Source organism: Bufo gargarizans, chromosome 7, assembly GCF_014858855.1.
Source record: "Bufo gargarizans isolate SCDJY-AF-19 chromosome 7, ASM1485885v1, whole genome shotgun sequence".
NCBI lineage: Eukaryota > Metazoa > Chordata > Amphibia > Anura > Bufonidae > Bufo > Bufo gargarizans.
In genome coordinates this window covers 200,487,562-200,501,856 of record NC_058086.1, presented here as the reverse complement: position 1 = coordinate 200,501,856, position 14,295 = coordinate 200,487,562, and positions in this window count along the sequence as shown.

The window sequence follows — 14,295 nt, the reverse complement described above, 5'->3', positions numbered from 1 at the left end:
GCCCCAGCTTGGAGTTGGGCCGCCACGGATCATATACAGGTCCTTCTAAAAAAATTAGCATATTGTGATAAAGTTCATTATTTTCTGTAATGTACTGATAAACATTAGACTTTCATATATTTTAGATTCATTACACACCAACTGAAGTAGTTCAAGCCTTTTATTGTTTTAATATTGATGATTTTGGCATACAGCTCATGAAAACCCCAAATTCCTATCTAAAAAAATTAGCATATCATGAAAAGGTTGCTCTAAACGAGCTATTAACCTAATCATCTGAATCAACTAATTAACTCTAAACACCTGCAAAAGATTCCTGAGGCTTTTAAAAACTCCCAGCCTGGTTCATTACTCAAAACCGCAATCATGGGTAAGACTGCCGACCTGACTGATGTCCAGAAGGCCATCATTGACACCCTCAAGCAAGAGGGTAAGACACAGAAAGACATGTCTGAAGGAATAGGCTGTTCCCAGAGTGCTGTATCAAGGCACCTCAGTGGGAAGTCTGTGGGAAGGAAAAAGTGTGGCAGAAAACGCTGCACAACGAGAAGAGGTGACCGGACCCTGAGGAAGATTGTGGAGAAGGACCGATTCCAGACCTTGGGGGACCTGCGGAAGCAGTGGACTGAGTCTGGAGTAGAAACATCCAGAGCCACCGTGTACAGGCGTGTGCAGGAAATGGGCTACAGGTGCCGCATTCCCCAGGTCAAGCCACTTTTGAACCAGAAACAGCGGCAGAAGCGCCTGACCTGGGCTACAGAGAAGCAGCACTGGACTGTTGCATGTCATTCGGAAATCAAGGTGCCAGAGTCTGGAGGAAGACTGGGGAGAGGGAAATGCCAAAATGCCTGAAGTCCAGTGTCAAGTACCCACAGTCAGTGATGGTCTGGGGTGCCATGTCAGCTGCTGGTGTTGGTCCACTGTGTTTTATCAAGGGCAGGGTCAATGCAGCTAGCTATCAGGAGATTTTGGAGCACTTCATGCTTCCATCTGCTAAAAAGCTTTATGGAGATGAAGATTTCATTTTTCAGCACGACCTGGCACCTGCTCACAGTGCCAAAACCACTGGTAAATGGTTTACTGACCATGGTATTACTGTGCTCAATTGGCCTGCCAACTCTCCTGACCTGAACCCCATAGAGAATCTGTGGGATATTGGGAAGAGAAAGTTGAGAGACGCAAGACCCAACACTCTGGATGAGCTTAAGGCCGCTATCGAAGCATCCTGGGCCTCCATAACACCTCAGCAGTGCCACAGGCTGATTGCCTCCATGCCACGCCGCATTGAAGCAGTCATTTCTGCAAAAGGATTCCCGACCAAGTATTGAGTGCAGAACTGAACATAATTATTTGAAGGCTTGACTTTTTTTGTATTAAAAACACTTTTCTTTTATTGGTCGGATGAAATATGCTAATTTTTTTAGATAGGAAATTTGGGTTTTCATGAGCTGTATGCCAAAATCATCAATATTAAAACAATAAAAGGCTTGAACTACTTCAGTTGGTGTGTAATGAATCTAAAATATATGAAAGTCTAATGTTTATCAGTACATTACAGAAAATAATGAACTTTATCACAATATGCTAATTTTTGGAGAAGGACCTGTATTTATGATGTGTCCTGAGGATAGATCAATATTTAAAGGGGTTTCCGAGATTGGTGGGGGTCCTACACCCGGGCCCCCCGCTGATCAGCTGTTTGAGAAGGCAGTGGCTCAGCCTTTTCTAGCTTTTCCTAGGCCGAATGACGACACGTTCATCGTTCACGTGGCCTAGGAGCAGCTCAGGCCCATAGAAGTGAATGGAGCTGAGAGCGATACCAAGCACAGCCGCTATACAATGTACGGAGCTGTGCTTAGCAAGCTGTGAGAAGGCTGCAGCGCTCACTGGAGCATTGATACCTTCTCAAACAGCTGATCCCAGATGTCGGACACCCGCCGATCAGATACTGATGACTTATCCTGAGGATAGGCCATCAGGATTAAAATCTTGGAAAACCATTTTAAGTTCTGGAATAGCCCTTTAACCCTATTTAGACACTGCCCATATACCATGTGAAACCTTTATTTACCCTTTTATGTTCCTAGATATCATGTATCTCCATTGTGATGCTCCATGTCTCATCCTGTGCTGCCCTGCGAACTCCTGTGATGATCTCAGACTTTTCACGTCCTTTCCTCTAAATCCTAAAACACACCTTTTCCAAATTTGCTGACATCTGCCTCCGGGGAGTTCTGTCTATTGTTCTTTTGTTCTCCCTAAGTTCTAAAGCAATCAAATTGTTTTCTTTCTGCGCTATTTTTCTGCAAAGTTGCATTTCACGACCAGAACTGGCAGAGTCCTCGTCCGATAAAATAAACAGAAACAAATATATTTATCTTTGGCGGACAATGGACTGTCAGGGTGATTTGCCAACGAGCCATAGAAAAGTGTTGGTCGTTTTGACCCCCAACATCCTCTACGGTTGGGAGTGCCCAATCCTGTTAAATAACATTGTCCTTAGATCAATGGAAAACAGATTCAGGAACAATGTCTGGGGAGGAAGCTTTGAAGGTGGGTGAACCAGGGCGAGTGTATACACAGCGTACAGCGCTGGTGATAAATGGAGACTGATATATGGGCTGCGGTTCTGTGTTTAGGAATGTGCTATCTGGATCATCGTCACATAGAAGTCAGCCACAATGTTAGTCCAAACACAGCGCGCACATGTAGGACTATAGAGCGAATTTACGTACATAAAATAATGGTTGGTGCACATGGGTGTAAGGCAAACCGTCATCTATTCTCAAAGGGACAGGGGTCATGTTATTGTTAAAGTATGAAGACTATAAAAACTAGGTCTGCTTTTCATCCCACATATAATACATTGTTTCCGTGTATAATACAGATGTTTCATGCAGCGTGTCCTTGCATTTTTTTTTTTTACTTTTTTTTTTAAATCAAACAAAAGTCGGTGACCTCCATAACTGGAATGGTCAGTATGTTTATTAGTGATGAGCGGCAGGGGCAATATTCAAACTTGCGATATTTTGCTAATATTTGGGCGAATGTTCGTCATAAATTTGCGAATTCGATAATTCGCCATTATATTCTTGATTGCGAAAATTGGCAATGCAATATGCGCGTATTGCGTGCGGAATACAGGCGTGGATCACTTTTGCTAAATTTTTCAAGCTGCTAGAAGTTTCCTGAGACTGGAGAAAATGGTCGGCACGGCAGAACATTACAATAGCTTTATATGCAGATAGAGCGCTCCAATATATTTGCGATTGCGCAAATCGGCAATTAATGATGAGCATATTTTGGCGCTTTACGCGCAACTTCACATTTTAGCAGCTCTGACTACATATTACTGATTGCTGCACTAAGTATTTTTGTGAACTTGTGACATCACAGCACTGTGTCTGTATGTATGGACAGCAGAACCTATCACACTGCCTAACACCCTGCACTGGAACCTATCAGCTACACTATATCAGGATATAACCTACACTGACTATCTGTATTATATATATAATCTATCTATTAACTAACTAACTATCTAATGTAATTACACAGTAAAGCACAGAGCACAGTAATGTCACTGCTCTCTCTCTCAGATCTGCAAAAAAAAAAAAACCCGGAGAAAATGACTGCTGGGGAGGTTCTTATATAGTAAGGGGTAGGCAACTTTCCTATTGGTTGCTGGGGATGTTGCTAAGCTCAGACAAAGACATTGCAGCCTTCTCATTGGCCCACAAGCAAGAAGCAGGGAGGGATCAAGTGTTCTCGAAGTGGCGATATTCGCGATTAAAATTCAATATTCGAATATTCGCGCCTAACACTAATGTTTATCTGATAATACATATCTGAGGTAAACAAGCTTTCTTTCTTTCTTTTCTTTCTTTCCTTTTTTTCTTTCCTTTTTTTTCTTTCTTTCTTTCTTTCCTTTCTTTCCTTTCCCCTAATGCCCTTGAAACACATTGACCTTACAGTAAAGATACTTCTACACTACTAAGGATGTTTGCTTGAATCCTGCCTGACAGTGATGAGTAAGCGATTCTTCTCCCTGTCCTACTTCCCGTGGAGACTGGAGTTAAGAGGGAGAGGAAGCCGAGACTTGTGCTCCCTCCTCTAAGGTCCAAAAAGCTGTGAAGACTCACTGATCTCTGCATGATCTACAGAGAGGAAGAGAGAGGGACAAAGGAGAGAGAACTGGGAGTCTGCATGCTCCAGCATTGGAGTCAGTAAGGTAACCTGCTACCAAAGACTGCTAAGACTTTACTGCAGTGAGGGGCACTGTTAAGACACCCTTCACACCTGGACACGACTCGTCAGTCATATCTCTAAAACTCTGTATCCCTCAGTGGTCATTACAGCCACCATTACAAGAGTACTATTGCCCACCATAAATTCTGCAGGAGGAAACAAAATGAGACTGCCCAAAGCAGACAACAGTTAGGTAAGTGTCACCAAAATATACATAACAGAACTCCTATGATAATTTTACCTTGTCCATCTTCTGTATATTGAGTCAACTTGTATTTCAAGGGGTTTTCAGGTTTAGAAAGTTTATTTTCATGTGAACTGTGTTAGGGAATCCTGAGTTATGGGGGGGGGGGGGTCCTCTGTACAGGATCCTCATCTCTTCACCAAAATAAAATGAATTGCCCTGTGGTGACACTGTAGAAAAACTGTCTGCCAGGTTTCCCCACAAAGTACCGATGATTGCTGAGGTTATCCTAGAGGAGGGACACTTAATTTTAAAGACCCTTCTGACAAAATGGGATTTTCCTAAGCATAGTGTCACAACCAGACAGCTGAGAAGCTCTGACAGAGGTCTTTCAGAACCTCCTCCTTGACTTTGTTGTGGTATTCAGTTTCTCATCTCGTTAGCCTCTCTCAGCTGTCATGTGTTGGACTAATTGCTTCCCTTTAAATTCCTCCCCAGAATGCTTTTCTGGGCGGCTTATATTTCTTCCTGGAGTGTGTGTGCACGCTGGTCTTGTTCTCCTGGCTGCTACAAAAGCTAAGTGTTGAACTTTTATCTGTTACTTTCTGTTTGCTGGATCCCAGGTGACCCTGACTCCCTCCGTATATTGTGTAGGGAGCCGGTGGTCGTGTCCCCTCACTATCGTAGGGTGCTCAGGGGTTATATAGTCAAGGTACGTGGATATGCAAACCTCCACCATTTGGATCTTTGCATAGGCTGAGCAACCAGGGAAAGTGCCAGGTCTTCTGCAGGGGTTCCCCTCCTTGGTTCCTTAGTTTTTGGATCCAGCAAGTCATTTATGCATGTTGCTTTGCCTTGTTTCCTGTACACCGTCCGTGACATTATAAGCCGCCAAAACCGTCTTAAGCATGGATCCGGTTTCACTTTTGGCTGAACGCTTCCAGGGTCTTTCATTGGAGGTAGCTGACCTCCGTAAGACTTTTTCTCAGCTTCAAGTGACCGGTTCAGCTTGCGTTCATGGAGCTTGTTCTGAGCCTAAGATCTCGCTCCCGGATACGTTCTCCGGGGGTAGTGAGAATTTTGTGCGTTTTAGAGAGGCTTGCAAACTCCATTTTCGCCTTCTTCCCCTTTCCTCTGGAGATGAGGAACGGAGGGTGGGGATCATTATATCGCTGCTCAGAGGTAACGCTCAGTCCTGGGCCTTTTCGCTGCCGGAGGGGGCACGGCCTCTCCGTTCAGTGGATGAATTCTTTTTAGCCCTGGGTCAGATATATCATAATCCGGATCGTATTGCTCTGGCTGAGTCTAGACTACGTCTATTATGCCAGGGTAAACAATCCGCAGAAATATACTGCTCAGAATTTCGGAGATGGGCAGTTGATACTGGTTGGAATGATGCTGCACTCCGAAGTCAATTTTGCCATGGTCTTTCAGAGGGATTGAAAGATGCATTTGCCTTTCATGAGAGGCCTATTTCTTTGGACTCTGCTATGTCTCAGGCCGTTCGTATTGACAGGCGTCTTAGAGAGAGAGGAGAGATGTCCCCTTCCTGTCATACGCAGTCCCAGGACAGTGCAGCGGTCCCATTCTGTGCGCAGGGGTCTCAGTCGCCGTCAGCCCCTTCTGAGCAGGAGCCCATGCAGCTGGGTTTGATTGCTTCTGACAATAGAAGATTCAGCTCGCATGGGAGGGTTTGTTTTTGTTGTGGAGGTATAAATCATTTGGCAAATATTTGTCCCTCTAGGAGATTCAGGCAGTTTTCTGGGAGTAATAAAGAAACAAACAGGAAAAAATCTTTTAAAAATGTTCCGTCTGTTACTATTGGCAGGGTTGAGGCGGAAATTGAAGGTTTTCCATTTGCTTGTAGTTCCCGTTTTGTCCTGCCAGCTAGGGTGGCGCTAGAGAGCAAGAAATTTTTTTGTGAGATTTTTGTGGATAGTGGAGCAGCGGTCAATCTCATTGATAATCAATTTGCGATAACTCATGGTTTCCAGGTGCGCACTTTGGGAAAGGATATTCCTGTTTTTGCTATCGATTCCGCTCCACTTTCTCAGAAATCATTAAAGGGCATAGTTCACGATATCCGTTTAATTGTGAGTGATGCTCATGTTGAGGATGTGTCATGTTTCGTCCTTAGCGGTTTGCCTACCCCTCTGGTGTTGGGGCTGCCCTGGCTCACTAAGCATAACCCCACCATTGATTGGCAAGCAAGGCAAATAAATGGTTGGAGTGACTTTTGCAGAGAGAATTGCCTCATGACATCTGTTTCTGAGGTTGCTACTAAGACTGTACCATCTTTTCTCTCTGAATTTTCGGATGTCTTCTCTGAGAGTGGAGTTCAGGATTTGCCCCCGCACAGGGAGTACGATTGCCCTATTAATCTCATCCCAGACGCCAAGCTGCCTAAATCTCGTTTATACAATCTTTCCCAACCTGAGAGGATCGCTATGCGTGCTTATATCTCTGAGAGTCTGAGAAAAGGACACATACGACCCTCTAAGTCACCTGTTGCCGCTGTTTTTTTCTTTGTTAAGAAAAAAGATGGTTCTTTAAGACCTTGTCTGGATTTCAGGGAGCTGAACAGTATCACAATTCGTGACCCTTATCCACTTCCTCTGATCCCGGACCTGTTTAACCAGGTTGTTGGGGCTAAAGTCTTTTCCAAATTAGATCTAAGAGGGGCATACAACCTGGTCAGGGTCAGAGAAGGGGACGAATGGAAGACGGCCTTCAATACCCCTGAGGGCCATTTTGAAAATGTGGTTATGCCTTTTGGTTTGATGAATGCCCCAGCCGTTTTTCAGCATTTCGTGAACAGCATTTTTTATCATTTGATGGGAAAATTTGTATTGGTGTATTTGGATGACATTTTGATTTTTTCTCCCGATTTCAAAACTCATAAGGAACATTTACGTCAGGTCTTGCTCATCCTGCGGGAGAATAAATTATATGCGAAACTGGAAAAATGTGTGTTTGCGGTTCCAGAAATTCAATTTCTGGGGTTTCTTCTCTCCGCTTCTGGTTTTCACATGGACCCCGAGAAGGTCCGCGCTGTGCTTGAGTGGGAGCTTCCTGAGAATCAGAAGGCGCTGATGCGTTTTTTGGGCTTTGCCAATTATTACAGGAAGTTCATTTTGAATTATTCTTCTATTGTTAAACCACTCACTGATATGACCAGAAAGGGGGTAGATTTTTCTTCTTGGTCAGTAGAGGCGCGTAAGGCTTTTTCTGATATCAAGGAGAGTTTTGCTTCCGCTCCCATCTTCTGCTTTCCACTCGCAGTCGAATGGCCAGACAGAGCGCGTCAATCAGAATCTGGAGACATATCTGCGCTGTTTTGTGGCGGAGAATCAAGAGGATTGGTGTTCTTTTTTGTCCCTTGCTGAGTTTGCTTTAAATAACCGTCGTCAGGAGTCCTCTGATAAGTCACAATTTTTTGGTGCATATGGGTTTCATCCGCAGTTTGGGACTTTCTCGGGAGAGGGGTCTTCTGGTTTACCTGATGAGGACAGATTCTCCTCGTCTTTGTCATCTATTTGGCAAAGGATTCAGGATAATCTAAAGAGCATGAGTGAGAGATATAAGCGTGTGGCAGATAAGAGACGTGTGCTTGGTCCGGACCTGAATGTTGGTGATCTGGTGTGGTTGTCTACCAAGAATATCAAATTGAAGGTTCCCTCCTGGAAGTTGGGTCCTAGGTTTATTGGGCCTTACAAAATCCTGTCTGTCATCAATCCTGTTGCATACCGTCTTGATCTTCCTCAGACTTGGAAGATCCATAATGTTTTTCATAAGTCCTTATTGAAACCTTATGTTCAACCCATTGTACCCTCGCCTTTGCCTCCTCCTCCGATTATGGTTGATGGGAATCTTGAATTTCAGGTCTCTAGGATTGTGGATTCTCGTCTTGTCCGCGGTTCTCTTCAGTACCTTGTTCATTGGGAGGGGTATGGTCCTGAGGAGAGGATGTGGGTCCCAGCGATGGACATTAAGGCCTCTCGTCTCATCAGGGCTTTCCATAGGTCCCATCCTGAGAAGGTGGGTTCTGAGTGTCCGGAGTCCACTCGTAGAGGGAGGGGTACTGTCACAACCAGACAGCTGAGAAGCTCTGACAGAGGTCTTTCAGAACCTCCTCCTTGACTTTGTTGTGGTATTCAGTTTCTCATCTCGTTAGCCTCTCTCAGCTGTCATGTGTTGGACTAATTGCTTCCCTTTAAATTCCTCCCCAGAATGCTTTTCTGGGCGGCTTATATTTCTTCCTGGAGTGTGTGTGCACGCTGGTCTTGTTCTCCTGGCTGCTACAAAAGCTAAGTGTTGAACTTTTATCTGTTACTTTCTGTTTGCTGGATCCCAGGTGACCCTGACTCCCTCCGTATCTTGTGTAGGGAGCCGGTGGTCATGTCCCCTCACTATCGTAGGGTGCTCAGGGGTTATATAGTCAAGGTACGTGGATATGCAAACCTCCACCATTCGGATCTTTGCATAGGCTGAGCAACCAGGGAAAGTGCCAGGTCTTCTGCAGGGGTTCCCCCTTGGTTCCTTAGTTTTTGGATCCAGCAAGTCATTTATGCATGTTGCTTTGCCTTGTTTCCTGTACACCGTCCGTGACACATAGAATGTTTTAGTGACCAGGATCAACCTGATGTTGGGTGTTGCTCAGTGCAATAACTTCTGCCATTCCCCCTCCGTGGCATAATTGCCATGCAATATATGTACCATACCATACAGTGTCGCCATAAACTATAAAATATTAAATATACATCACTATATGGTGACCAAATAAACAATTTGCCATGGTTGCCAGTCATGTAGGCCAGGTTTTCTGTACCGTATCTCCCCTATCCATAGGGGGAGGTTATGCACCTTGCTTAGGATAGGTTCACACTGCCAGCAAGAGTTCCAACAGGCTGTTCCGGCAGAGAACATCATGTTGGAGCTTTCTGGATCCAGCATTGCCAGACTGTTCCAGGATGCCTGCAGGCCCAATCAACTATAATGGGGTCCAGCGAAAGTCCACCCGCTACTTGGAATATATGCTGGGATTCGGCAGTTTTTTGTCGGACCCCATTCTCTGTTGGACCTGCCAGCCAGACCACCTGGCCACAGGTGTGAAAGAAGCCTTACCTCCAAGTAATGTCCGCAAGCTATTTTATATCACTCAAAGAGATATTTTTTCTAAGCTTTCCCTTTTAATCACCAACTCTTGTTCTTCTCAAGGCTTTGGCAGTTGTCCTGCTGCTCCGTTGTGTCTTCTTCCCAAACATTGTCCCCTGAGCACTACTACATCCGGCTCGGCGGATTAATTGCCATGGGTTTTCGTTAAAGACTGGCCCCGGAGACTTATTTCAGCCTGACTATGATGCATTAGACTTATTTATTCTGGAAAGTGGAGCTAATTCATAATCTGTACCTTTTGTAGAAAGCAATGACATCTCATACATTACCATAAGACCTACATGTATATGTGCAACAAGGAGCTGTACCTCACATGCAACCGCCCCTTCCCTTCCCGTCCGCTGCTTCTCCCCCAAAAAAGTACATTGTCTACCTTGAGCAATTTTTGTTTAAGTCATTTCCCTGCTGAAATTTAAACTTTCATTTGAAATGATTACTTTAGGGCAAATTCAGTGTATTATTACTGTCATTAGGAAGGACGAGGACTGAGATTCGAGAGCTGCACAATTAGGTTTGATCTCCATTTATGGAATTTGGTTAAAAGACGAGAAGAAGAAAAAAAAACACAAGGACAAAAGCTCTGGGAGAAAGACCCGAGGCTGGGACTTGTTTTGTCAGCGTTTTCGAAGCAGTTTGAACAGAAAGTGTCTCCTGGTGATATGTCAGTCATTGTTTACAGAAATATAGTCACAAAGGAGATCATTAGGATTAACACGTTTTTTTTTCGTTCTTAATTATTGATCTATTTTGAGTTCAGAAAGATGCAAAAAAATATATAAAAATGCACCCTTTCTGGAACGGATCAGAAAATATGGTATGTGGAACAGGGCACTGTGCAAAATTTTCATAAGTGCCCCCCTCCCTGGAGTAAGGAGTACATTTCTTTCAAATTTTTAGCACCATCAGATGCCCAAAAGTGCCTACGCCATGGATGCACTTATTTAGTGTCTGTGTCCCCATAAAGCACCCATCACCTCTCCCCACATGTCTGTTTTAGTAACTGCTTGCATTCCCCATGTAATAACAACTGTGCAGCATCAGTTATGACTATTTGTTGTGCCTTTCCATTATTATTCCTGCTAGAATTGATGAATGAATTGCTGGCAGTTTGCAGTGAATGCCCCGATGGGTGTTACCAGTTGGGGGGTGTCCATCCACAGTCTGATATTATCCAATCAGTGCTGCCACTGTCAGACTACAGGGACACACCGCCAACTAGTGACACCCATCATAGCAGACGGATAATAATTAATTCATAATTTCTAGCAGGAATAATGAAGGAATGGCATAACATAGAGTCAGAAGATTAGATCCACCAGAATTGGTGTTATATGCAGAATGCAAGTACTTACTAAAACAAACATATCAGGAGAGGGGACAGGTCCTCATTAAAGGGGTTTTTCAGTTTGTATCAACATCCTTTAAAATAATCATTTATGAAGGTAGCTGTAATTTTGTATTGTATTTCTTTTTTTTTTATTACTCCTATCTCCTATTCTGGGCTGTCCATGCAGCTGTATTTCCTGTGACGTTATGTCCATGGGCGGAACAGTAATAGGGGAGTGTCTATGTAACTAGCTTGCTGGGAGGAGCTATAAACTAGCTAAGCATTGTTAAGGGCAGTGATAGGGGAGTGTCTATGTAACTAATTGGGTAGGAGGTGCTATAAACTAGCTGGGTGGTGTTAAGGGTGGTGCTGGAGCTGTGGCAGAGGAAGGAGAAGTGCATCGTGGGTTTGGTTGGATACAGCAACAGGAAGTGCTTCATACAGGATGGAAACAAACCAGAGAAATTGGTTTACATGGTGAAAATGGGTCAGGAGAGTCCAAATAAAAAAAAAAGGAAAAGCATGGGCAGTATCTACATTAAGTAAGCAACAACATAAACATATCTGTTAAAGACCGTAGAAATCCCCTGAAAACCCCTTTAAGGGGTTCTCCAAGAGTGGGAACCTCTTTTGAAATGTACTAGGCAGGCTGTATGGGTAAAAAAAAAAAAAAAAGACTCACCTTTTACCAGAGCTCTGGTACCAGTGTCAAGTTTCCTTTTCCTTCGCTTCCGATCTCTGCTGGACCTGAAATGGGACATACTGTCTACATGCACTTTACTGCTATTTGGCCAGTTCCCCAAATTTTCTGAACAAATTTGGTTCGATCCGAATTAATTTGTGGTGAATCGTGTTAAAAAACGGCTATTTCCTGGCTACAGAGAGGCTTTATAGTGGTGTAGAACGCTGTGCCTTGCAGTAACACGCATAGGGAGTCTGCTGCGGTAGTGAAACAATACTGTGAGTCAGTATGACATGTAGATGACAGGGGTCGCTTTTAGAATCACTGCACACTTCACTTATTTGGGCAGTCACGGGGCCAAAACTGACCAAATAACTCAAGTGTGAACTCAGCCTTACAGGTCGATGTTAGCGCCAGGTATAAAGAACCGTGCAGAGGCCCAAGATCCTACTATAGCGTGAAAGAGCGCACTCCCTTTACACCAATTCACTGATTTCACATAGATTTCTACAGAACCTGTTCTATTAAATGCTTAGACAAGTAGAGCCCCCCGATCGAGTGGAGAGGGTGTCACCAATAAGTTTGTATTGACGTCACTGATTATTTTGCCCTTCCTCTGATTCGTCAGAACAATAACCTCCAAAAAACTGATCCTGTCTGTTGAGCATCCGCCTTCATTCTGTCAGCATTTCGTCAGTAATCCATCAGTATTGCTAAAGCCAAAAAAATAGAAGTGGATCCAAACAGGGATGACACGTGAATGGAATATTTGCATGTCTTCTGTGTTTTGTACCCAATCCTGCTTTTGGCTACTAAATCATAAGCCAATTCTGATGCAAAATAGCGACCATGTCAGGATCCGTTGTGCGTTTTATTTTTCCTTCCTTCTGACAGATCAGAAGAAGGGTCAAATAAATGATTCTCAGCCAGGCTGAAAGTCAAAATAGTGCCCCAGTCATGAAGTGAGGAGGGTGGGAACAGCATGAGAAGTCCACAGAGTGGCCCTACGACATAGTGGTGAGGTGGAAGCAGCATGAGGAGACCACAGAGTGGCCCAATGACAGAGTCTGGAGGTGGCAGCAGCATCAAGAGGAGGCCACAGAGTGGAACAATGACAGTGTTCTGGTGTGGCACCATGAATAATCTAGTCTGATGCATCAGGCATTGGTGGGTGGAAATCCTGGCTGATCCACGCCTGATTCATCTTGACAAAGGTCAGTCTCTCCACATTTTGGGTGGACAGGCGAGTTCTCCGTGGGGTGACTATGGCCCCCGCCACACTAAACACCCCATCTGATGCCATACTACTGGCTGGGCAGGACAGCTTTTCCAGGGCAAACTCTGCCAGTTGCGGCCACAATCCAGTTTGGCTTCCCAGTAGTCCAGCGGATCTTCAATGTGGGGTGGCAGGGTGCTGTCCAAGTACCGTATATACTCGAGTATAAGACAAATTTTTTGGCACATATTTTTGTGCTCAAAAAGCCCCCTCGTCTTATACTCGAGTCTACTATCTTACTTTGTCTTTGCTCCGGTAATAGCAGGCAGTGCGGGGGGCGGCGCTCACTCACTGACGTCACGCGCCTGCGCCGCCTAGTGGGAGCAGGCACGTGACGTCAGTGAGTGAGCGCCGCTCCCCGCACTGCCTGCTATTACCGGAGCAAAGACAAAGTAAGATATCCAAAGTTAAAGGTTACTGATAAATACTACTTTATAAATATACTGCTGTGAGCGTCGGGGAGGGGGATCTGTGGATAGCACTGTAGGGGGATCTGTGGATGGCAGTGCCATCCACAGATCCCCCTACAGTGCCATCCACAGATCCCCCCTCCCCTAAACAGTGCCATCATGGCACTGTTTAGGGGAGGGGGGATCTGTGGATGGCACTGTTTAGGGGGGATCTGTGGATGGCACTGTTTAGGGGGGATCTGTGGATGGCACTGTTTAGGGGGAGATCTGTGGATGGCTCCCTGTATTTAATGCAGAGTGTGTGTGTATATAATGCACACACTCTGCATTAAATACAGGGAGTCAGAGTCAGACTCCCATCAATCTGAGTCACCCTCTTGCAGATGTGTGTATATAATGTAGAGTGTGTGCATTATATACACATACACTCTGCATTATAGCTGCATTTCCCACCCTAGTCTTATACTCGAGTCAATAATTTTTCCCATTTTTTTGGGGTAAAATTAGGGGCCTCGGCTTATACTCGGGTCGGCTTATACTCGAGTATATACGGTATGCCACCACCTGCAGGTCTAGCTGCTGCTGGTGAGTAGTTTTTTCACTAGGTGGGTGTAAAAAAGGCCCCCATTTTGGACCGGTAGCGTGGGTCCAACAAGGTGGAGAGTAAAAAGTCATCCCTCTGCCGAATTGTGACAATTCGGCTGTTACTACGCAAGCAAGTAAGCATGCATCGGGCCATTTGTGCAAGTAACTCGGCGGGACTCCCTGCCTCCATCTCCACTACATACTGCCACGGTGTGTCTGGGTCCTCTGCCTTGGCTTTCCCATCACCCTGTAGCTCCTCTGACTGCTCCTGCTCCTCCTCTACTGTCACCTGTGTAGAAAAACCACCCATTTCACTACACATTGCTTGTGCTCCAATGTCCTCCTCCAGTTCAGCCCCCACAAGGCTAAAGTGGCCGTGAGATCTAAGTGGCACGTCTCCAGTCCCCT